Raw genomic sequence first — 27,021 nt, 5'->3', positions numbered from 1 at the left:
ACTGGGTGTCGGGGAGCTGCACCTTTTAACTCTCCTCCAGCTCTCTGTAGCTCAGACATCCCTGCTACCTGCGTGTGCTAATCCATCCTTTCACCCAGATTCTTTGTCTTTATAATCGCCATCTTTAAAATAACAAACAAGCTGTTTCGTGTGCAGGATCGCTCATTTCCTGTTTCACATTTCACGTGTGTTTTCTTGACAAAACGTGGTTTGGTGACCCCCTGTCACCCCTGGCGCCGCCGCCAAGCAAAAGTAATTCTTAAACGACGCATCGATGAATCGTTGAAGCTTCGAATACTAAAATCATCGTTAGCTGCAGCCCTACTCTGAAGTTCATTGCTATTATGATTAATACACAAATATAAAGTACATTCAGTCCATCTGAAATTTAAAAACCTCTAAATTTTCCTTTCCTTTTTTCAACTAAACACTTTCTAATTTCAAGAGAGATTAGATGTTTTATGAAAATTCACACCTAGTTTGATGATGAAGGGATCTTAGACATTGTTTTCAGAGTAGCACAACTCTCATTTTGTGTATTAAATGAATAGTGCTCAATTGACAAAATACACAATTTGCAGAAAACTTTTTAGCAATTAAAAGTATCTCACCTAGATATGCACAGCCATTATTTGGCACTAAACAGGCAAACCTGGGTTTTATCAGGCAAGCTAAATTCAAAGCGATGCAGCACTGTCTTCAAGTTTGAGTGTTGTTTCATCCAGCATTGCCACATGTACAGTAAACGTTTCTGAACACCTATATTTTGCACATTATGTATGTAGATCCAGTTCCTTGTCTTTGAAAAATTCTTCTACATACCCCCCCCTCTCGACCTGCGTAGTCAGCATGACCACCATGGATGAGCCCTGCTCCCATGTCATTTGCCAGAAGTCAGGGCAGGTGTTGGGCAGGGGGCCCTGGCATGCTATGTAGCGGTTTATCAGACTGGAGGCGGGAATCTCCATCTACAGTGGGAGAGACAAAAGATTAAAACACAGAGATATTAGGTTGCAAGGATCTCACTTTACAGCTTCTTTTTGTTATTATTTGCAATTGAAAAGGTATGCTTTGCTTAATGTTCTCAGTTTACGCAAAAAAAAACCCCCAAAAAATACTTCATCTTTGGCCAAAAATCAAATCAAGCTCCTTTCAGACATGCCCTTTCATACTTAAACACACTGGCAAATGATCAGCGGTTGGTCTCCTGTTTGAATAAGCCTCTGAGTCACTTACAAGGTCAGACCTAGTGAGATTATAGTAAAACATTCAAGTCTGACTCAAGTATGGCATCACAAAAAGGGCAATGTTACAGCAGAACAGGTTAAATAAACAGAGATATTAATGTCTCGTCTTGTTCCAACTTCTTAAGAGCACTGCTGGAAATTTCTGTTTTAATTATAATTTTAATTATTAAAAATAAAGGAAAATCAGCGGATTTTAGGTTCTCGGGGGAATTCTTCTGGTGACAGATCGGTCAAATAATCGCATTTTCGCAGAGATGTTGATGGAAATGAGGAGGAACAAACTCACATTGATGTAATTTGCATTGATGTAGTCATCTGTGCTTTTAAGAATGACCCGCGTGGCATCATCTGCAGAGGGAGAGTTAAGACAAGGGGGGGTAAGTTTACACACAGAGAAAGCTGATAGAGAAAGAGAGAGTACAACTGACAAGAGGAAAGAAAGAAAAAGAACGTGTGCAGAGAGAGAGAGAGTGTGATGGACAGAACAAAAGACACAACAAACACACAAGCAGCAGAAAACAGACAACCGTGTGCAGTCACGTACAAGGAGAGATGTCTCTGTAGCGATTTTTGGAAACGTTCTGAGGTAATTTGGCACACAGCATGGTCATTCCCGGCCTCTTCCTGTACAGTTGCTGTAAGAAAAGGAACACACATTTATATTAAAGTTGATGTAACAGGAATCTGTAGTCTCCCTGAGTTTGAATGTATGAATATACTTAACAAACACTCGAAACTCAAAGTTGTTGTGTGCAAGATCGCTTTTGTGAATGACTTGTTGTGCATTCATTCATGTGTCTATGGTGTTTGTATTTAACATTCCTGCTCAATGAAAGCACAACACACAGCTTAAACAGGAAGCAGTTGGGTGATTACGATCAAGGACAGGAAGTTTTAGGAATCTGCAGACGGACAGGCATGTGTAAAATTAACCTGTCAATCAATCAAAAACTTCCTGTGTATGTCTGTATGAGCGTAAATGCACAGTGTCTGTTCATGTGCGTATTCATTACTGTGTCTTTCTTCTTACATCAAACTGTGCCAGTATGGCTCCACTGCTCAGGCCTTCCTTCAGTGTGACCATGGAGTCCCTCAAAGCATGCTGGTCTAGCTGAGCAGGGTCCTGAGGGGACTTCTCGGGGATGTACTGAAAATCTGGCTCCGAGTCCACCTTCTCCTCCACAACGTCATAAATGGCTGGGAAGAAACATGCCCCAGTTTATATATATGCACACAGCTGTTTATGTAGACTGAGGCCAGGGGAAGTTGATTATAGACTTTAAGATGAATCAAGAAAAAAACATCCATCCAGGGTAAAGAAAAATCCCCACAGGAATCCATAGTTAATCTATGTGCAAATATTTATATACAGAAATGTTGTAACAGATCAAATCAAATTTTTATTTATTTTTATTCATTTTAGCTGACGCTTATAACCAAAGTGACTTACATTTGCTATATATGTCAGAGACTGCACGCCTCTGGAGCAACTGGGGGTTAAGTGTCTTGCTCAAGGACACATTGGTGTCTCACAGTGGATTTGAACCCGGGTCTCTCACACCAAAGGCATGGTTTTATCCACTGTGCCATCATCAACCCATGTGAATTGACAGGCATTCAATACATTGATGCAATCTTATATCTGCTCTGATGTAAGAGAGGAAAAAATGAATAAACCCTCTTTGACCCCTTTAAAATACCAAGAATTTCCATGTCTCATCATCTTTGAAAGCTCCCTCTCACTTTGCTGACCCTGATGAAAGGGAATGTTTTGCCAGCTTTTACATGGTGAATACACATATAGCTAAAATGTACAGAAAGCAAAATGTACAGCGTTCATAGATCTCCTTTAGAATTAGAAAAATCAGACTGAGCAGTCCAGAAAAGACCAGAGGAAGAATCAAAACTGGCGACCAGATGTGTAGCTGTTAATCTTCAGGAGTGGGCTGCCCCAGCTGCCCATGTGTTACACTTTGTCTAGTTATGACTACAAAGGGAGGATTCACACGTCAAACTAAAAACAGGTTGCACCACACAAAGCAGAGATTAGTTGTACTAGATATTACATGCAGTAACTGCAACTGACTGAACCAACTGAAGAAAACAGCTTGATAATATGTGACCTGATATAAGACAGAGCTCCACACTTGGGTCAATGATGAAAACTGAGCTATCTCCACGACAACAGAGCAAACTATCCGCTGAGGAAGACTGTGTAAATGTGTTTTATTTATAAATTGTATGAAGAGTACAGAGTACATCTGCAATATGGTCAACATCTCATCTGACACTTTCAACTATGTTTAATAATGATGGTAACGTTCCAGTATTTATAGTATGCAGGCTCCACTTTCCAACTATGACAAGTACCAACAACAACCTTAAGTAATTACCGGGAATTTTAACTAGATTTTGCCCAATATTAAAATTTAAAAAAGGACAAAAAAATAAATAAATAATCTACAAGCCAACAAAAAAAATTACACAATAAATAGTCATACTTTAGGATATTTAGGATTGCCAGATACATTTCATATATCACCTTGCCCCCTAAATCTGTTAATTACGGTAGTTATGTTACAGCTTGTGATGCTACGGTGACTTCCTGTTTATACTGTTGATTGCTTTTGATTGGACAGCGCCAGAGATTTTTCCTAGAAAACAATTCTTTGGCAGCCAAGACGTTCTTTTGCATCCCCAATTAGTAATTTACTAGTTTGAAACTAGCTAGTAGTAACTAGTTAGGCAATTAAGAAGAACTTTATGAACAAACTTAGTAGAGGGTTGCTAGTAAATGGGTGACACGTGTGCTTAGCTCTGCAGTTCTTGACACCTGACAGTGACTGTTGTACTAGTCTGTGTCTCTGTGTAATCTTTTTTAGAAACTGTGATTCAGCACTGTAGCATTGTGTTGAATTAAACTGTACATTTCCCCCCCGCCCCAACCGTCTCTTGTATTTGTCAAAGGTAAAAGTAGAGCAGACGCAGTAGATTCAACTCACCGTTTGGTCTGACCAATAGAATGAGCTCCCCAGAGTGGCTCTCACAGCTGGCTTTGATGAACATGACCACCTGGTCATGGGTGTGGTCAGAGATGTCCCGTCCATTAATCAGGACCACCTGGTCGCCCTCGTTAAGGCGAGGCACACACAGGTCGGCCTGAAGAGGGAGAGGACAATGGAAGACATGAGAGAAAGAGAGAACGGACAAATGTAGACACAATGAGAAAGGTGTTCTGAAACTTCGATATGTTGGCAGCATGTTTAGTTTAATCAAATGTTTCTGACAGGGCAGAAATGTCTTTAGAAATGAAAATGCTAAATAGAGGGTACTTGAGAAGCTGCATTTGGATTAATATTTAAACTCAGCAGAGGTGAAAGAAAATATAGCAGTAGTCCTTGTCAGACTATACAGGGGTGGTTGTTGACTTACTGATGTTCCCGGAGCCACTCGAGACACAATGATGGGCATCTTCTGGTCAGCTCCACCCTGGAGATACACAGACACAAATGTAGGCATGCTTTGCACCAATGTCCTTTCTTTTTAGGGAAGAGTTAACATTTTGGAAATGGGACTGGTCATGATGCATACAAGGCTACTTTTCACTTCTTGCCATAAAAAAAAAAGAGAGAAAATTAAGAAAAGATTAATGAAGAGATAATAACAGGCTTTTCCTATCTAGTCCCAAACTAGTATAAGCTCTCACCTTGACATTGAAGCCGAAGCGTCCGTGTTCGTCAGGTCGCATCTTGATCAGGACCAGATTATCATGAGGGACAACTCCATTTAGCTGCATGAGCAAAGTTGGACACACATACATCAAATTCACATTCTGTTATCTTCCATTTCAACGTCCTCGGGGGTACAAGAATATGGGCTAGGCACTGTGCAATATTACTTGCTTGATAAAAGGGGGGAAAAAACAAACATGTAACCCAATCTACTGATGCATTATGTGTAAATTTGCCCTTGACTGGAATGCCAACTCCCCATCCTCGAAGTAGGATCAATATTTAAAGTGTGAAAAATAAATTTCTGGCCACTAGGGGGAAGGAAAATGCATCAAAACAAGCTGACAGAGAAAGCACAGACAATAAAACAATTGCCTACTTTAAATTCAATAGACACAAGCCAACCCATCTCAGCTATGTTCACCAGCCCTGCACCAACTCTGTCTTTCGTTTGATGCTGGGCAGGTAACAATTAGATTAAATCACAACAATAAGCAAAAAGAGGGGGGAAAAGGTTTGAGACACTAGAGAATCACCACATTTATTCATTTTTATAAGGAACACTTATTTAAATTACACAATGTGATTTTGTCAAACATTTTGTAACCTTACTTGAGCATCGTACTAAATCGCAAGACACATCTTACAGATTACTGGGATGAAAGTTTGTGTAGCTGCTAACAGTCTAGCAGGAACACTGTATAGTTGCTATGGTAACACTGTTGAGCTTAAATAAATACTTTATGCATTGTGAGAGTCCAAAATCAGCATTTATTTTTTATTTTTTTTATTGCGAGAAGTAGTCACTGAAGACACTTTAGATTTAATTTATTTTCATTGAAGCATCCTTACCACTGAGGTGAATGTTTTATTTTAAATGTTTTATGCAACTGGGCAACGTACTATCCTTTTCAACATGTAATGAGGTTACTGTATTGTGTTGCCGTACTGACCGTGGTCTTATCAGCATTGACGGGAACATCGTACATCTCGTTGAGGTGGTTGTCCAGGAGGCTCTGCTGGGAGTGGGCCTGGATGATCTGGCTCAAGGTCTTCCTGCTCAGCTGTTTGGGGGGCAGAGCTGGAGGTTGGCCGTCAAGCCCCTCTGGAGACCTGAGGGGGGGTCAGAAATACAGATATCTGATTATTGTTGACAGTTTTTAAGTATTTTCCCCAAGCAATCTGATTGAGCAAAGACACACTCCAGCTTCATACTTACAATCCAGTAAAGAACAAAACTTTACTTCATTACAAGTGTAAATAATTACAAAATTAATCTCTTAAATCGATGTTTAGCAGCATAACTGCTGACTAAACAAGGGTAACAGACTGGCCTTTTGGGGTACCAAAGGCACGAACTTACAGCAAAAGACATAAGCAATGGTCTAGCTGAAGACTGTCCCGTTAGTTAAAGAGGTGAGAGGTAAAAAAAAAAAAAAAGACACAGATGGAGAAAAACAGATACAAGAGACTGGGAGAGAAAGACATTGCAAGAGACAGAGAGGCTTAATAGCACTGTTGGTCACAATACATTAACCACAATAAAAGGTAAGAGGAAGGAACCCCCCCACCCCCCTCTCTATCAGCCACACAATAAAAGACAGTCAGTGTTTGTGATGGAACAACATTGTCAGTCAGGTAAGGCTTTCAGCAGCATCATGGCGCACTCTTTCCTTCTCAAATGTTTTGACTGGAAGCAAATCCTTATATATATATAGCGTGAAAGTCTGACAGAGGACAGAACTAAATGAGTGAGAACAGTGACAGAAGAATCACATGCGGGTACATGAGAAGACCAAGTCTAAAACAAGCTGCTATAATGAACCACAGTGCATTCAGAACCACTAACAGATACATTTAAAATACTTTCAGTGCACACCCAAGAGTTTTTTCAAAACAAAATTATTTTCCAAAGCCAGTCTGTAGCCTTTCTGTAAAGAAACGGGTCTGATTATAGCCTACAAAGTAATTCATCATAACACACCATATAGTTGCATGCAATGTTGTGTTACGGTATATTGTATAGCTGTTCCCCGACACCGTCAAAGAACTGCATGTTAAAAAACATCACTGAAATGTACCGCGGTTAGCTAAACAGAAGATTTTCACTCTACACAACTAAAAAAAAGAAAGTTATAGAAAGTGCTCAAGGGTTGTGGCTTTGTTGTATTGCTTATGTGTGGAACTGACACAGCGTATAACTGTGGCCTGTGGGAGAGAAAGCAGACTCTAATTTAGTTTTTTATTGGAGGAAAATCTTGGGAGGAAAATGTGGATTTTGGGTCAGAGCAAAGTGATGGACCTGAAGATATTTAAATAGGTGTGAGTCATACCAGTTAAGATTGCAAATATTCAGTCATCATAGACTTTAAAGGTTAGGGCTTCTCACCAAAGAGAAATAATTTATGCAAAATAAACTCGGTCGCTGAAATAGATTGGTCTGCCATAGGGTGTCCAAATGCTCTATTTAGAGCAAATAACTCCAGCAAAATATGTCTCCTCATGCCACGAACGGAGGACAACCAGTGGAATCTCAGAATAGACTCAGATATAATGATTGTTCTGAAATGTTTTCAAATTATTATTTTCATTGTCAGTTTAATTGTACTCTTCCTAACATTATGGCAAACAGTTTTTCTGTTTTAAGCTGAATGAAATTCTGAGCTAATAAATATATATTATAAATTAAATATAGAAATGTAAAATTAAGTATCGAAAGGATAATGACTACCATGATGGACAAACTACATAAAGCTAATAAACTCTTATGCATGGATAATGTGTGTGCTGTCTGAGGAAGAGAGAGCAGGTGATTATGTCATCTTTTGGCTGCATAACAGAGTGATGAGCCAATAACTTGGCGTGTGTTTGTGCAGCTTTGTAGGCAGCGGAACTACCACTGTAATGTTACTTAACCACTTTGATTTCCAACTGAGAAATGTTCCATCCTACCACCTCTCTCTCTCTCACACACACACAAACACTCTCCTACTGTGTCAACAGAAAAAACATGCCATATCTACAATGCATCTTGTGACTCATTCGAATTACTGACATTCAAACACAAACTGGTCCAGGCCAAAAGCACATATGAATGCCTCTTACACTTGTAGCTCATTTCCAGCTCAACATACAGGTGCCGGTCATATAATTAGAATATCATCAAAAGTTGATTTATTTCAGTAATTCCATTCAAAAAGTGAAACTTGGATATTATATTCATTCATTACACAGACTGATGTATTTCAAATGTTTATTTCGTTTAATTGTGATGATTAAAACTGACAACTAATGAAAATCCCAAATTCAGTATCTCCGAAAATTAGATATTACTTAAGACCAATACAAAAAAAGGATTTTTAGAAATGTTGGCCAACTGAAAAGTATGAACATGAAAAGTATGAACATGTACAGCACTCAATACTTAGTTGGGGCTTTTGCCTGAATTACTGCAGCAATGCGGCGTGGCAGGAAGTCGATCAGTCTGTGGCACTGCTCAGGTGTTATGAGAGCCCAGGTTGCTCTGATAGTGGCCTTCAGCTCTTCTGCATTGTTGGGTCTGGCGTATCGCATCTTCCTCTTCACAATACCCCATAGATTTTCTATAGGGTTAAGGTCAGGCAAGTTTGCTGGCCAATTAAGAACAGGGATACCATGGTCCTTAAACCAGGTACTGGTAGCTTTGGCACTGTGTGCAGGTGCCAAGTCCTGTTGGAAAATAAATCTGCATCTCCATAAAGTTGGTCAGCAGCAGGAAGCATGAAGTGCTCTAAACTTCCTGGTAGACGGCTGCGTTGACCTTGGACCTCAGAAAACACAGTGGACCAACACCAGCAGATGACATGGCACCCCAAACCATCACTGACTGTGGAAACTTTACACTGGACTTCAAGCACATGGATTCTGTGCTCTCCTCTCTTCCTCCAGACTCTGGGACCTGATTTCCAAAGGAAATGCAAAATTTACTTTCATCAGAGAACATAACTTTGGACCACTCAGCAGCAGCAGTCCAGTCCTTTTTGTCTTCAGCCCAGGCGAGACGCTTCTGACGCTGTGTCTTGTTCAAGAGTGGCTTGACACAAGGAATGCGACACTGAAACCCATGTCTTGCATACGTCTGTGCGTGGTGGTTCTTGAAGCACTGACTCCAGCTGCAGTCCACTCTTTGTGAATCTCCCCCACATTTTTGAATGGGTTTTGTTTCACAATCCTCTCCAGGGTGCGGTTATATCCTTTCTTGTACACTTTTTCTACCACATCTTTTTCCCTTCGCCTCTATTAATGTGCTTGGACACAGAGCTCTGTGAACAGCCAGCCTCTTTAGCAATGACCTTTTGTATCTTGCCCTCCTTGTGCAAGGTGTCATGGTCGTCTTTTGGACAGCTGTCAAGTCAGCAGTCTTCCCCATGATTGTGTAGCCTACAGAACTAGACTGAGAGATCATTTGAAGGCCTTTGCAGGGTTTTGAGTTAATTAGCTGATTAGAGTGTGGCACCAGGTGTCTTCAATATAGAACCTTTTGACAATGTTCAAATTTTCTGAGATACTGATTTTGGGGTTTTCATTAGTTGTCAGTTATAATCATCAAAATTAAAAGGAATGAACACTGGAAATATATCGGTCTGTGTGGAATGAATATACATTATACAAGTTTCACTTTTTGAATGGAATTACTGAAATAAATCGACTTTTTGATGATATTCTAATTATATGACCAGCACCTGTATAAAAATGGTCCTACTTGACACTCAAACATAACATGATATCTTATCTATTTTTTTCTATTCGGAACAACAGAATAATGCTGTTAGATTTCGATAAACCTGTAAAAAAGTTGCGACTAAACAATATTAGATTACCGTGCTAGCTCGGAGAAAGGCTCACACGGTGTCAATCGAGCGTGGCTGAGTGAGTGAGCAGCTTAGCAAGAGAGCAAACGACTGGTTTGCAATTTAACCCAGTCTTCGCTAAGTATTTCTAACCTCACATTCCACAAGGTTTGTGATCAATTTGCTAACAAAGACCAAAGTCGTGAAGGCCATGCCACAATATTCTGAGACAATATTTGTAACAAAGAGGATTAGAAGGCATTGTAGACGAGTACTGACGTTTACTGAAAGAGAGATTCCAGTGTTTTCAGAATCAATTATGAACAGCCTTTTACTCACAGGCTTCCAGGCCTTGAAACAGAAATGTGGAACTTTATTACACTACTTAAAGGGATTCACCAGATATTTTATAGTGTGTGAGCACATTTAGAACATGCAGAAAACACACACGCGCACACACACACACACTAATCCTTAGTTCAGCCAAGTACAAACTCTCCGCCCTGCTACCCGCTATAAACACATTTTACAAGCGGTTTTTCAAAGGGTTCATCTTTTCAATGGGGCCAGCTAAGTGACACTGGGAGAGGGTGTGAACTGTTGGGAGAAGCCACAGTCACAGACAGACATTTAAAAACCAGTCAACTCAGCAGTACAGTCAGACAGAGTGGCACTAACACCGATGAGTAAAATTAAACTTCAAAATGAAAGGGTGGCTGTTTTTTTCTTTTTTTTGTTGGGGGGGGTGGGGGTTGCTTTATTTATGCGGTAGTTGACTTACAGTGAAATCTATTTCCCTGCCACCAAGTCAGTTGATTTTTTTCTCCCCCAAAGAGAAACAGCTTTAAAGAAAGTGGGCGGGTGTGTGTGTGCATCAAAAACAAGAATACAGAGGAAGAAAGGAAAGGACGCGGCGCACACGGAAAATGAGAACAATACAATTTTCCGCTGACGGTCATAATTCCATCATGCGCCCAAGCAAGGGCGAGACTTACGGTGTGGAGTCCAAGCTGATGCTGTTGGCCTGCGTGGACGACGCCGACTTGTGATTGGAGGAGAAGACAGGCAGGCTGGGTGAAGCGTGGATCACATGATCGACCAGGTGGCCAACAGACGATGGGCGTAGTCGTGTGCCCTCTTGTACAAACAGCGAATTCCTGACAAGACACATACTGTTCAAGGGGGGGAATACAACTTGATACTGACTAAAATGTGCTGCTGCTGTGGGTATCAAATACTGACATACCCAAATAATGCTGGCATCCAACGTATGCTCAGAACCAACTCTTATTTACTAATTATTAAATCAATAATAAATCACAATTTTAGACAGCAGCAAATTTTTCAGAACAGGTTTCCTGATCACAGAAAGCAGACTGACTAAACGTAGAACAAACATTTTCACATGTGGCCCTAATCCTCTTCCGTACTACAGAGACTTACCCATTAAAAGATTTGTATTTTTTCTAGGGACATTAATTAAAAAATACTGAATTATAGTTGCTTTAAAACTATCTGTCTTCCCTTTTAACTGAATGAATTCAACACATGAGAAGAAAGTAATTTTAAATATTCCTCAACATGTTGAATATGATTACATTTAAATGTCCACTGCCATAATTGTCTGAAATGAAGCTGAAGTGGACCCCAACCTGGTATGAACCCTGAAACTTGGACTCACTGATTGGGCGTCCCAGGCGGTGAGCGAGTGGGCAGGCTCTGGGTCTCCAGTCTCTCATCTGATAGGCTGTTCCTGCTGACCGACTCCCAGTCAGTTCCACCCAGCAACTTCCTGGCCAATGGCTTACTGGGAGATCTGCAAAGACCAAGATATTAAAGCCGCCTTTCGTCCCCGGATCTCTTTTCAAGGAACTAAAAGGTTCCTTCAGCCCATTGTTATGTGTGTTCCACCGTGGTCTAAAGACTGGTGAAGATTAGGCAAATTAACCAGCTGATGTAGGCCTATACTGTGTATAAAGCGATGGGCTGGTATCATTATTTAGTAACCACTATCCATGAGAAAAATGTATAAATAAACATCAGAAGTTATTGGAATATAATGAAAAACTATAGGCTTTGCTTGACCATTAAAAACAGCTTTTTGTGTGTTGTGTGGAATGAAGAGACACTTGATAAATTGTTACAAATTTAATAACAAACTGGATAAAGCCATCAAGTTCTTAAAATAACTCCAGCACGAGGAAGAAACTAAAATATTGGAAGGTTATTAAAACATTTCCAGCCAACAAGAGCTGCAGATCAGCTGGCAGCATCACATCTATGTCGCCTGAGCGTCGGAAGAACGGGACTTTTAACGAATTTATTACCTGCTGTAATCAGCTGTTCTTGTTTTGGAGATGAAAAGACCGACTTCGGCTCTGTGTAAAAACTTCCTTACTGATGAAAACTCTGGACCCAGTATTTAGCGTAACTCCATCAGCTGTTCGCTGTAAACACACCGCTGCACGCTAGCTGCTATTTCTGAGCAACACATTAAATGCCGACATACAATCTCAGGCGGATGTCGGCGAGACTTGTGTGGCTATCTGACTGTTGATTGTGATTTATTGGTGGTAAAGAGAGGAGCATTGTACCCCCCCAAAGTACCGGTACTTTCGGAAAGTACTACCCCCCGAGCAGGGACTTTTGGGGGGTAAAATAAAGACCCTAGAACTAAATTTAGACCCTGGTCCCTACGGTGGAAACGCAGTGAGTTCCTCCAAAGGTTCCTAGTTCCAGGGTATAGAGTTCCTGTGGTCGAAACGCAGCTTAATTCAGTTGTGGCCAGAATAAAACAATAGTAATAATAAATAAAGTTGTGTGTATGTAGTGTTTATCTACCTTTACAGGATGGGAATGGCTACATCAAACTAACCAAGAAAGACATGAAAGATATGTCGATTACCTGGCAAAAACTCTGTCCTTGATGCCTTTCTCCTTTCCATACTGCACAGACTGCACCTCCGTCCGCCCGCTAGGGACAGAAACAACAAAAACAATGGACTCTTAGAAAATAAAACTTTAACAGAAGTGAAACAGGATGAAAATCTTCAACTCTTAGGTTTAGCAAGGTTTCAAAAACTGATTTTTTAACTAAAAGTTTACTTTTAGTTGACCTATCTGACCTTAAGATATGTAGTGAGATATTGTTTTCACACTACAGGAATATACAGTTTTGTTCTTCAATAAGAAGAGATACTTAGGTGGCTTCAGTCACTCAAATCTTCTAGAAAAATCCAGCCTTCAAGTCAACTGTATCTTTGTCTACGTGAGGTGCAAATTCCTTGTATGTGTAAAAACTACTTGGCAATAAAGCATTTTCTGATTCTGATTCAAATGAACAAATCAGGCCAAATAAAACCAGCGTTAAGAGCATAGCCTGCCAGCCAGTAACAAGTTCAAAACAACAATATGGTTATTTTACCATGCAATACACTGTTAATAACATGTTAACAACACAAATCCGCAATTCAAAATTGTTGTATTGGAAAGTCAGTCAATAAGGACGAAAACACAGCCAGACACACAGCATCAGGCCTAACATTTGAGCAAGGTTCGCTTGCGTTGCATCAGTGCTGCTCAATAATGCATCACAAGACCTCCAGCTCTTAGGTCATCTCTCACTCCAAATTCATAGAAAAAGGAGACAAAAGAGCTGTAGCTAAGGTGTCATTGAATTGATTTTATTTCGATTTCTTTGTCCTCTTTCCAACTTTAAATATGAAAAATTTACAGTAGTCTTAGTAGTAGAAGTCTTTTCTTTGCAAGGCCAAACACAAACAAAAGTTACTTTTCCTCTTTTGTTGAGGAAAACCCTGAATAATTGAGTTGTGGATTTCTGGAGAAATGTGGCATGAAAGGCACACACTAGCCTTCCAGTGTTCAGCCTCTCATACAAAAAGAAACAACTCATGTATTTCTGCTGATGTTTCCCTGAAATGGGACTACTGCGAGAGGCAGGCAGAAAGAAATACAGACAAAGCATCCACAAGTCTGCTCAAAGTATGTGTGTGTTTGTGTCTGTATTGGAGTGTGTACATGTTGTGGATGGGTCAACATTTTCAAATAGTCCTTAAATTGTAAAAGAAATTGAGGCATCTTCCAAGAATGGTTGAATAGTTCGAATATTATTTAAGCTCAAATCAAAGTCTGTCCATCAAGGCAGGACTTTCCAGAGATTCTCTGTCTATTTCCTCCCACTCTGGGAGTGTATATAAAGTGTGTGTGTGTGCTCTTGTTCTTACCAGTATCTAAACTTTGAGCCCAGGGTAAAATAGTGAGCGAAGAAGTTCTTCTGTGGTGGGATGGGCCGCTCCAGCCTGAAGAAGGTGTGGTGTTCTACACAGGCCTTCCACAGGTTTTTACAGGCCCGATAGTTCACCATGTTGAAACCCAGTAGCGTCTCCCGGGTCTCAGTCTGTGTGCAAGGAGGAGAAGACAACAGTTAGTGGGCCACTGAATAACACTTCGGCCGTAAGTACCCATCTATCTAAATTTAACAGTAATGCAAGTAAAGTGTGTTTCAACTACACTGAACAAAATTTATAAACGCAACACTTTGTTTTTGCCCCCATTCATCATGAGCTGAACTCAAAGATCAAAGACTTTTTATGTACACAAAAGGCCTATTTCTGTCAAATATGGTTCACAAATCTGTCAAAATCTGTGTTAGTGAGCACTTCTCCTTTACAGAGATAATCCATCCACATCACAGGTGTGGCATATCAAGATGCTGATCAGACAGCATGGGTATTGCACAGGTGTGCCTTAGGCTGGCCACAATAAAAGGCCAGGGTCCGGAAACCAGTCAGTATCAGGTGTGACCACCATTTGCCTCACGCAGTGCAACACATCTTCTTTGCATAGAGTTGATCAGGTTGTTGATTGTGGCCTGTGGAACGTTGGTCCACTCTTCAATGGCTGTTCAAAGTTGCTGGATATGGGCAGGACCTGGAACACGCTGTCGTACACGCCGATCCAGAGCATCCCAAACACTCACTGGGTGACATGTCCGGTGAGTATGCTGGCCCTGCAAGAACTGGGATGTTTTCAGCTTCCAGGAATTGTGCACAGATCTTTGCAACATGGGGCCTGTGCATAATCATGCTGCAACATGAGATGATGGACGTGGATGAATGCCAAAAAAATGGGCCTCAGGATCTCGTCACGGTATCTCTGAGCATTCAAAATGCCATAAATAAAATGCACCCGTGTTCATTGTCCATAACACAAGCCTGCCCATACCATAACCCCACCGCCACCATGGGCCACTCGATCAACAACGTTGACGTCAGCAAACTGCTCCACCACACGACGCCACACACGTCTGCCATCTGCCCTGTACAGTGAAAACCGGGAATCATCCATAAAGAGAACACCTCTCCAAAGTGTCAGATGCCAGTGGCCTTTTATTGTGGCCAGCCTAAGGCACACCTGTGCAATACCCATGCTGTCTGATCAGCATCTGATAGCCACACCTGAGGTGGATGGATTATCTCGGTAAAGGAGAATGCTCACTATCACAGATTTTGAGATTCGTGACAAAACAGAGACAACAGGCCTTTTGTGTACATAGAGAAAGTCTCAGATCTTTGAGTTCAGCTCATTGTGAATGGGGGCAAAAACAAAAGTGTTGTAGCGTTTATAATTTTGTACAGTGTATTTATCAATTACTTTTAGCTAACAATTTCAACATTCATCCATTCATTTTAGTTTTCAACTCCCAACATTTATCCATTTCTTGAAGCCAACTCTTCGACTGTTTATTCATTACTTTAGCTAACGACTTCAACCATTTAAGCTAACTACTTCAACAGTTTATTCATTAGTTATAGCTAGCTTTTTTGATTATCCATTGCTTTTACCTAACCAACTATAATATTAATTATCTACTTCAAACAATTATCCACTACTTTAAGATAACCGTTTTGACTGTATATTCATTAGTTTACCTAGCTTAACTATATCAACAGTTATTAATTACTTTTGGCAAACAGTTTCTGTTGTTTAACCATTAATTTTAATTATCTACTTGAGTATGACTTATCTACTCATTAGTTTTAGCTAGCTTAACTGTTTTGACAGTTTACTATTTTTAGCTCACAATCTATATTACCTTTTAGATTTCTCTGTGTGCATCTTAGTTTTGACATATATGTAATCACAACATGGTGTTCAGATGTTGCAGCTGACTCAATCCATAAATACCCCTTTTTGGGAAACAGAATTTCAAACTACTGTGCATGTCATTTATGACATTTAATTCCATAGGAATTTGATGCAATAGGCTACACATACAAAGGTCACAGATCCCAATATGAACCTAGCAACATTAAATGTAACAAGGTACAGAGTTTCATTTGTTTTCCATTTACAAAATCTTAAAGCCAGTTGATTAAAATTAATTACCAATGTTTTATTACTCAAAGCTCATTGTATGTGTGTAAGGTGACCCAGAGTGGCTTCGCCAAGAATTCTTATTTTAATTTAACTTAAAGAGACAGAGAAACAAAGAAAGGAAGACTGACAGAAGGACAGAACAAGAACTAGACAGTATAAGGTGAACAACAAGTGGACATGGATGGAGAAGTAGAGGGAGACATTGAAAATCCCAGCATTAAATGCAATCTATTTATTATCAGTTAAATAAAATATTTGCCATGTTCAAGGCCAGTGCAGCTCTCTAGATGCATTCAGGGAGGATGCTGAGAGAAGAATGGGAGAGAAAAAATGAAAATAAAAGAATTGTATTATCAACTATAACTGTTAAATCTCAGTACCTACTCTGTTTATTATAAAGGATTCAAATTTAGGAGTACTGCAAGAAGGATGAGGAGGACTATGCTAACATTTGAAGGGAAAATAAACATCAAATTGCCTGTGACAGCGACAGATCAGCTGTCTGTGGAATTGTTTGCTGCACTGAGAATAGAAAGAGCTTCACGTCTCAAACAAGGGATGCAGGGCACAGTAGGGGATTAAAGGAGAGGCAACCAGGACACAAACAGCAGGGGGTTAATCTGACACTGATTACACACACATATGCAGAATCAGCTCATCTAACATCTACAGTTTATACACACATTTACAGTCAGCATGAACAGAACACCACACACACACACACACAGACACACTGGGTAAACTCCTTTATCTCAGCACAAACTAAACACAATTGAGGGAGGGAGGTGGTGGTAAAGTGGTGTGTGTGTGTACACCTACTGCTTCTCTTCTTAGTTGGACGAAGAACTGTTTGCACTTGAAGGAGATTTTCACAATTTTCAACCTAGAAGCAGGAGAAGACAAAAACATTAAATTAACTAATTAACCTAAGTTAGTTATATCACCTGTATTGAATTTGACACACTAATGTTGTTTACACTTTTGTAACAGTAGTAGGCATGCCCCAACACAAAACACGAAACAATCTTCAATAAATGTAATTTTGATAATTATGTAATGCTAAAAAAGAATACAATCATACAGCACTTAAATTAGCTGAAAATCATAACTCAAACATGTGTTTAATACTTGCTTTACTGGCAATACCATAACCATCTAAAAAAAATACACAACAAATCTAATAATATGTGAAAGGTGCTTCTATCTGTAACTCCTCATTATCTTATCCTTTTTTGTTTCCCATTAAGTAACTTTAAGGCTGGAAAAATCATCTTTTTCTGACATAATACTATATTTTCTGTATCATTTTGTCCCAGTCCATCATTGAATCTATGTGAGGATTACACTGAGGGAATCTTATATATAATATTATATATAAAACTCAAAAAGGTCACTATGTCTGTAATCTGACTAACAAAAGACTGTATAGTTGCATTATTCTTATCGACTTGCCGCTATTTTTGAGGATATTTTCTGGTCACTATTTTTCATTGCTGTAGTTATATAGCTAGCTAGCTATGCAGAAAGATGATGTTGACATTCCTTACGCCGCCTACAAAGCTTTGTAATTGGATTAATCGACTTTTTCTCCAACATGCAGAAAAAGTCGTAAATGAGCAAAACACCAGACCTATTTAAATTGATGAATAAATCAGACATCTGGGGGCTATTTATGTCTGGAACCAGGTTAGGGATTTTGGTATCTTTTGGAAAATTTGGAATAAAAACTAGAATTTAAAGAGATTGTACAATGCTTGGATGCACAGCATAACTTTGCAATGACAGAACCTCTGGCACGTCAGTGGTATTTCAAATGATAAAAGTAAAATAAACAGGGGCGGGATGTTGATCAGCCTGCAAATCACCCACCCAAACAAGCAGTGGAGGGAGGATTCGGCAGACTACGCTGGATGCAGCGTGTGGGAGAAGTAGATAACAAAAGCAAGACAAGCGATCAAACGGCATAATGAAGTGGATAGCTACGCACTGCAAGCTGATTAGTATTGGGGAAGATGACGGTGTTAGGAATGTTCTTAAAATCACAACATAGTCGCTTGGCCCCGTGGGGTTGTTGTTTGCTCTGGTGAACAGGAGCACAGGCGCTCTATGGAGAGTAACCATGGAAACGGCTTCTGTACGCTACTCTCCAATGATTTGTGCTGAGCATTGCGTACAAAAAGTTCAAGACAATTCAACTTCAGCAGCGAGCGGGCGAGTGTGTGTGTGAGGCGAGCACCCCGCGACAGTTCCCCTGACTAACAGGGACACTTGCTACTGAACATAGACTGTTTATGCTGGTCCACAATAAAAGAAAATGTTTCTGTTGATACCTGTTCTGAAAAAAACAGATTTACGTATGTTAGTTAACCTGTTGCTCAGAAGGTGCCTTTTATGATGTTATGATCGTGGGTCTGGACTGACAAGTTATGCCCTGGCAGCGGCAAACAGCTTTGGTTTTATATTTGATTTGATTACATTAAATGTTTAGGTTGAGATTTACAAGAAATATTTTATTTTTACTGTGTAAAGGGAACAAAGCACCTTATTTGTTTAAAGTGTTTGCAAACCACACGTTATTGCACTTTTGTGTACATAGTAGTACATTTAAATTAAAAGTGCATAATACAGTACTTTAGAATTCATTATTCAATTTTGTGCATAACAATGTGATTTAATCGCAGAAAATAATGCGATTAAAAATTTGAATCATTGCCCAGCACTAAAAATAGAAGGAAGTTAGTGTTTAGCTACACTCAGCCACACTTGCTCCAGTCCACCATAATCTAAGCATTCATAACTGGCAATGTCTACAGAGGCACCGCAGATCCAAACTTCTCCTTCAGGAATCAATAAATAGAATTGAAAAGCACACTCGTCAATGAATCGCCTGTTCTTCAAGTAAGCTGACCCATGAGTCACTTCCCACTGTTCATTTAACCTCTGACCCGTTCCTCCGTCCACAGCTGGAGGTGTGGGTTATAAGAGAACACACTAGAGTCCAACATTTGTCATCACTCTGTGTATTATCAAGTGATGCGTCTAAAGAGGCGGAAACGGTATAAAATAATGTTCGAATCACAAGACCACCACACACACACGGCCACAGTAAGATGTCTACTGATGATCGGCAGAGTAAATAATCCCTTCCCAGAGCTCTGTTGCTGCTGTGACTCATCACTCCATGCTAAATATATTTTACATACTTACTCACACACACACTTGCATGAACAAACACACACGCTTAGGCAGAGTATGAGTCATGCCCCATCTAAGTACGTCTCATTTGTCAGGCTGTTGGGAACAGAAATAGGAAAGAGGCAAACTACTAAATGTTTCTCTCTCCTCTCTCCCTCTCAACACTTACTCATTGTATCTTACAGTTCAATTTATAGCAAGTAAGAGGAAAAATGACGAGAGAGGAGAGACACCTCGAGAAGTGACAGGACTAAAGCAGATGTAGAAACAGTGAGCCTTTGTTTAAGCGAGAATGAAAAAGAGAAAATAAAGAAGAGCGGGAGGAAAAAAAGTGAGCGTAGGGTTGAGAGACACTATTGACTGTTATGTCTCTCTCTTCCTAACACATGGTAGTGGACAGCTGTTGGGGACACCGCTGTTGGTCTCTAAACTTAGCTCAACTGTGCACTATGCACACACACAGCTATTTTTTTCTCGACTTAGGAGGACCTTTGACGCATGTTTATTCACTACAATACATTTATTTAGCTCCTTTTCATGGAGACTTACCTAAACTCTAACCAAAAACCCAATTCTTTACCCTAAAAACCGTCATGCTCTCTGTCCCCGAAGGGGAGGAGAGTCCCCGGATTTATGAATTTGGTCCCCACAATGTCACACACTCAAACTCATCTTACCACATACACACACACACACACGCCCCCACACCAGCTGCTATGTGTATTTGGTCAGGGCGTGTGTGTGCATTAAGCCTACACACGAGTGAATTATCTTCCGGAGTTACAGGGATTATGAGCAGTTACTATCCCACCCCCGGCACCCATGAACATTTAGCCTCCCACAGTGCAGCAGCAGAGTATGGTAGATTTCCTAGAATGGGTGCTTTGGAGACAGCAGAGAGCAAGAGACATATCGAGTGATGAGAGTAAGTGAATTCAACAGGAGGGGTGAATAAAACAAAACAGAAGGAGAGCAAGCAGATTTGATGGCTGTGATATTTCCTGGAAACCTAGTTCAACACGAAGCCTCCTCCTCCCTAGTAAAAATCTGGTGGAGATAGAAACGATCAACCAAGGTTAAACACGCCATGTCAATTATCACCATGTGAGAGTTTTGCTAAATGATTACGCAGCACATTTTTCAGTAAAAGGGTCCCTGGAGGCGCTTCAAGTGGAGCTGGCAGCAGACTGACGGACAGAGAGGTGACAAGAACATCCACAGTTTGATTCCCCAGATCAGGGGAAATGACGGAGAAGCGCTCTGTAGTCGTGTCAACAGTTAACGCTCGAACCACAGGAAGCAAGGCAGCAAAGATTCAACAGTTCCAGCGGAGTTGCTAATGGTTTTTAGCATGAAAGTATCAATGGAGAAGGGCTTGTGTTTCTTTCTAGCAGCGCTCCGTTTTCCATTCACACCTGAGAGCTGCCAGCTTTTCTGCTGTTGGCCACAGAGTAGCTTCCTGAAACAGTTGGTTTTTCACCAACCTTGCTTGTGGTTCGAAGCAGGTGTAACTAAAACTGTTTGATCACAAACTACTTTTTTGTTTCGCGCTGAGTTTCTGAAACTGCAGTTAGTTTGGAGGTACACATGCTCGTTCAAAAAGTATTTATGTTTTTATCTCTTTCTGTCTATATTGTGCCCCCCAACACACAAAGAGGTTTGCCCGCTTGCTACCGAACTGACACCTCTCCCAAACTTCCAAGTACTTGGGCTTCTGCTGTTCATCCACTACCTTCTCCCCCTCTGTGTTTTCATCGGTTTTCATGATCTCCACGTCTGTGCTGATGATTACACATCCACCCTGACCAACTGACTCACCGAAATTTAATCATGGATTCAAGCCAACTTTCTAAAACTGGCCTGTGACAATCTGATAAAATCCACGTAGGTCCCAACGTTCTCACCAAAACCTTCTGTCTCACCATCGACGGCTTCACTCCGTCTCCCTCCCCGCGCATTTCAACCGTGGAGTAATCTTTGTAAGTAACCTCTCATTTGAACACCATACACATCCCATCACAACAACTGGCTTTGGCAACAGATACGTCTCGCAGCTCACACACAGATAGTGAACACTTAACAACGCATGTAATTTATGTTTTGTGTGTGTGTGTCACTCACCATGGGAAATAGAATCCGTACCCTGTTCTTGTAAACCACAATGCCGGCAGACATCACCCCAATAAGAATCTCTGTGTTGCTCTGGTCCTGTGAACATGGGAAGAGAGTGTGATGGAGTGTGGTTTTTGGTAGGCTTCCTCACTTCTACAAAACAAGCAGACGTTGCTGAAAACAAGACCTGCCCTGTGGGTCCGCCTGCCTAGAGGTTAATGACACACTGAAAGAAACTCACAACAGTATGCGAGGATGGGTTTAGGCCTGGGTCCAATGGGTTGTAATTGGTTATCTAATGTATAAGTGTAATTTTATACAGTTTACACTGGACATCCTGCAATGTGATACTGACAGTGACAGAGTGCTGAAATATGTTATCCTGTGCTGCTTTATGAAGACAACAAAATTGATTGACTGAAACCTTTGCTAATCAATAATATGAATAGCCAAAACAAGCATGGAGACTGTTAACCATTTCAAGATTGTTCTGTTCTGTTCATGACTTTTTTCCTAGCTAGTGACCCCATTTAAAGGGACGACTTTTTATACTTCTTGCTTAATTATTCCGTTGCTGCATGCTTTGAAATTTAGATTTTTTTTATTAAGGTTCATAAATTCATTGCTTATAAATGTTCAACCTTTTACTCCTAAAGGAAAGATTATTACATTAAAAAGCAAGGCTACTCCCCAACCAAATGATGCAAGCAATGCTTATGTAATAACAAAATAATCTGCTTCAAATCTTTTCTTTAATCACTTTCTGACCTCAGACAAATAAAAAAATAAATAACCTCATGACATGTGAGCAGGTTTACCGTCAGTACGTTTAAGGACAACCGCAACACAACTTTCACTCCAATGACATCATGGTTGACTCCTTCAGCTTTAACTCTAACACAGTGGCCAGAGTAGAAATTGAGATTTATGTCTATCCAATAGAAATCTATGAAAGAATAAATGATGATTCGGCTACTCTGCTACTATCTGTTGCTGTTTCAGTGAGAGCTGCAACGCCAATGTGTGGGCATCAACATCAGCTGTACACGCTGCAGCTCCTCCAACCTGTTCTCATTCCTCCTCAGCTGCTGCGGTAATGACAGCGTTGAAGCAACCATGTTGTGATAGCGGAGTGCAGACTGGGGCTTATTATATACATTCTGATACCACGGGTTGAATTATGTTGTAGGAGAAGGGAGAGAAGGCTAGAGTGACGCGGCAATGCTTTTTGCTGGGGAAAGAAAACGATGAGGCAACAGACAATCAGCGTATATAGAGCACACACACCAAACAGACGGGTGTTAACGGTCACAGAATAAACGTTACTTACCCTTGCATAGTGCAGCTCTACCCCGTAGTGCTCCAGCGTGCGTGCTGTGTTCAGATAATTAAACTCTGAGGCAGGAGATAGGCCACTGGGAGGAGGGGGAAGGAAGTGACAGGTGGGGAAGAAGAGAGAATATGAAGGGCACAAAAACAAACAACAGAAATGGGTGATTAGAGATATGACAGGGCTCAACGTTAAACTTTTTTGCAACTGGCCCCACCGGACCAGTGGCCATTTACTAATTAAATGTGTACAGAGCAGCGGATCCTAGTCGCCTCTATCCCTATCCTGATTGACAGGTCGCCATGGTAGCTACATGTCAATCACAAGGTAGTCCCGCCCTAAAGCATACGCTGCTTTCTGGTTTATTTCCCTCTAAATCTGTGTAAAAGAAGACTTCAAACTAGCGACTGAGACCTGCAAAGAACTGCAAAAACAACTGCAGGATGTTGAGTTTGTAATGTGATTTTTTTGTATTCGTTTTTTAATACTAATGTTTTGACACTGGCCCAAAGTTGCAAGTTCAACTGTCCCGATTTTACTTTTTACTGGCCCGGGCCATCGGGCCACCGTTATTGTCGAGCCCTGTAACAGCAGGGAAAATGTCAGATGACCTGTGTCATGCAATCATTTGTGTGCGTGTGTACCATGGTGCGTACGTGTGCGTCAGTATGTACGCAAGTATGTGAAGTAGTGATTTTTCCCACACATTTTTTTTCAATCTCTGTTTTGACAGGTGCCAATATGCCAACACTGATGGCAGAATGAATGACTTTTACTGCTGAAAATGGTGCCAATGTAACAACATTTAATACGACAGTGACTCTGAAGTGACCTTAGATGAACAGTCTCTTTATCTGGCCATACAGAGATCTCGTCAAGGTCCTGGAACCTCTTTCATTTTTTGAGTGATTTTACCACCACACGAACGGTTAATGCGAATGTGTGAGTCCCTTTGTGTTTGTACATGCATTTGAATGTGTGTGGGGGATCAAACTGGGCTTGTTTCTGCATCTCAGTGTACCTGTGCTGCTGGTGATGTTTGGGCCTCTTGTGGAAGTCTGCGGAGGATTGGAAATGAAGCAGTATTCGACAGGTAGCCTGCTGTATGCTCCGTTTCACTGTAGTCTCCCAACTCAGCTACAGAGAGAGAACAAGAGGAGAGAGAGAGAGCGAAAGAGATGGGTCAACGCATCAACAATTTAACAGGCGGAGAGGTGGAAAGAGACACCGAGACAACCACAAGGATGTCAGAAAGGATGGATTTAATTTTACTGTTATGCAGTAGGCTACTGGCCTATAGGCAATGAAAACAAATTTTCAATGCAGACCACAGCCATCTTCATTCACAAACATGTTTACATTTATTAATTTAGCCGACGCTTTTATCCAAAGCGAATGTCTCACAGTGGGAATCGAACCAGGTCTCCCACACCAAAGCATGCATCTTATCTATGCGCCGCCACCACCCACATTATGAGATATGATCACTTGTATGGTTTGGCTCATTAGGAAACAAAATATCACCAAACCACTGACATTCAAGAATGTTTCCGTCATCATCCTTAGCAAAATTTGCACTTGGTAGTTGATACTTCTTTCACAGCCAGCTGTCATCTCACAGTTTTCAATCGTTTGTCATCTTTTTTTATTTTGCGGCGAGTATTTGTTTACACAGGAAGGCACTGGGACAATCACAATGGCGAAACTAACTAAGAATCTTCACCTTAGCTGCAAATGTCTCACAGCCTCTGATAATCCTGTTCCAGTAAGTAAGCATCATCGCTAGGGGAAACGCTGAATGTGCACTTAGTGTTTAAGCATGCGGCAGCGCCAGGAGATTAAAATCATTTAGTGCAATAACGCCACGTTATTTTTGGTGGGCATGTGTTGTTGTGTTAGGCATAAATCTCACCACAAATCCACAGAAATGTTAACTTCAGCACCCTCCGATAAAGCAGCCGCTCACAGGAAGCATCCTGGAGCAGTGGACAGCCCCAAACAGAGCAAACGTGTCTCTTAAGCGAAGGGGACGCAGAGACAGCAGCGACACAGAGCTTCGGGTCAGGAAATAATGCACACTGCTGTCCACATTCTTACATGTCTGAAAAACTGGAGACCACCAGGAAATACTAAAACATGCATCTATAAATTTTGGATCAAATTTATTGCGATATATTGAGAAATGGAAGGGGCATGTCCCTACCTACTGTTATGCGCTTGGAATTTTAGGTATTAGAAAACTAAATTGGAGCAATAGTCAGGAAACACAAATGCATTTCCTTACTTTCTTTTCCCCATACTCATCTAGGGAAATTACTGAAATCAAAATTCCATACTGCATAGGAACCCAGATCTCTGGTTGCAGTCAGAAACATCCCCAAAGACTTAGCGCAATATCAAGGCTGAAGCTCAAAAGCATCGATTCACTGAAGTAGTCCCTGTACTGACCTACTAGCCGGTAGCCTAAGCATCTGTGACGATGGATTTACATGCATGTGGTAATTTAGTCCAAGTGTGGTGATGCAACATTTTTGTAGATAATGAAAAGGTGCATTTCACAAGCTCCTCATGCTTTAAAATGAAGCAAAGCAAATGTGTTCATTTCAAGATCTCATTTCTGAGGAAAGGAGGGTTGCTATGGTTTTCAGAGTATTTGGTCAATTTCAAGAAAGACTTTAGGTCTACTGGTGGGATTTGTGGTGTTTGAGAATGCAAGCTTTAGCACAGGATTTAGTGATCAGGGCTGGCACTTGGGCCAAGCTAACTGAATTAGCAGCATAGCAGCTGCTTCAAGCCGTTTTTTCCCCCCAAAGCAAACATTTATCTTCATAATCTGGGCTGGCACTGTGCAAGTGACAGCATAGACCTAGCTACAGAGTGTGTGTCTGTGTGGGGGTAAAAGCAGTAGTGTCATGATGTTGGTAGTCTAGGCCAAATCTCTTCTCTGACCTATATACTGAAGCAGTGCAAATTCCCCACAAAATATGCCAGAGAGGTGGAGAGAGACTGAAAGAGGGGGCAGAAGGGGTGTGTGAGGGGTTATACGTGTGAAAAAAAAAAAAGGGGTAAGCAGAGGTGGATGATAAGGGCTGATCAGAGGGCAAACAGGCTGCACGCACACAATGAGCAGCAGTAAAAAGGAAGAGCGGTGGAGACAGACCAACACAGCAGTGTGTCAGGAGTCATATTCTGATGACAGAGGGGCCGGTCAGCATTTAACCCAAACGCTAAATCACAACAGCAGATGAGGTTAGCGCTGAGTGTTGAACGTCTGCTGGCATACTCTGTCTGTAGAGATGTTTTTTAACCCATGTTATTTTTTTCATTGATTTTTTTTCCAGGTCCTGGAACAGCGTTGGGAGCAAGGAACAACAAACAGCTATATATTCACTGGGAAGCCTGTAGCAAAATCTGGGTTTCTTCAATGAAAGTGTTGATGGAGTTTGCAACAATATAATCTAGATGAATTAGAAGGTTTATTTATTTGTCCTTTCAGCACTCAAGTGCAGCAATTTCAGAAATTTGGATACTCAATAAATAGGAAAGAAATAAAGAATAATTAAAAGTTGCCATTCCTCTAGCACATTTCCATGCCCACAGTACCATTTTTGGAAAATAAGGACGCTTTTAAATGGTCCAACTGTAAAAACCGAACCACAATCACATTGAATATTCATATCACTGTGAATAATATCAAATATCACCACACGGCTTAATTGAATCATAATGGCTTCAGAGTAGCAGTTACAAATGCACTGGAGCCGCTGCGGACATTACATTTAACTAGCGAAAGAGAGCCCTAATGAACGCCTTTCCAGCGTTATGTAGAGGGATATTATCCAGGGAGCACTTACATTGAACAGCATAGGACGCCAGCAGTGCGGCTGTGTGTTGTGGGACACGGCAATCTGGAAGCCACAGGAACGAACACACACACAACACACACACAAAACCAACAGACACATATTAGCCTTGGATCAATACAAAATGTATTATAGTTCTTTTAAAGAGCATAGAATAATCTTTGATAAACAGTAATATAGAAAGCATCAACATAAATTATATTTTCTTTGAAGAAACCAACGCTTACTTTTAGTGACAAAAACAATAATGAGTGTGTACATCTGCCCAATGAGCTTGTGGTGTGTAAATAAGTATATTTCCTACAGTCAAACAGC

The 27,021-nt window shown here is 40.8% G+C and overlaps 1 pseudogene; it reads right to left on the bottom strand.

The window, feature by feature from the left end:
• Positions 1 to 822: 822 nt before the first annotated feature.
• LOC119887350 lies at positions 823 to 26,751 on the bottom strand (annotated as a pseudogene).
• Between the last annotated feature and the right edge of the window lie 270 nt (positions 26,752 to 27,021).

The sequence above is a fragment of the Micropterus salmoides genome, unplaced genomic scaffold (genome assembly GCF_014851395.1).
Source record: "Micropterus salmoides isolate LMB-PRFRI ecotype aquatic unplaced genomic scaffold, ASM1485139v1 Ms_hic_scaffold_4134, whole genome shotgun sequence".
NCBI lineage: Eukaryota > Metazoa > Chordata > Actinopteri > Centrarchiformes > Centrarchidae > Micropterus > Micropterus salmoides.
The sequence above is the reverse complement of the archived record's forward strand: the minus strand, read 5'-3'. Positions and strand labels throughout refer to the sequence as shown.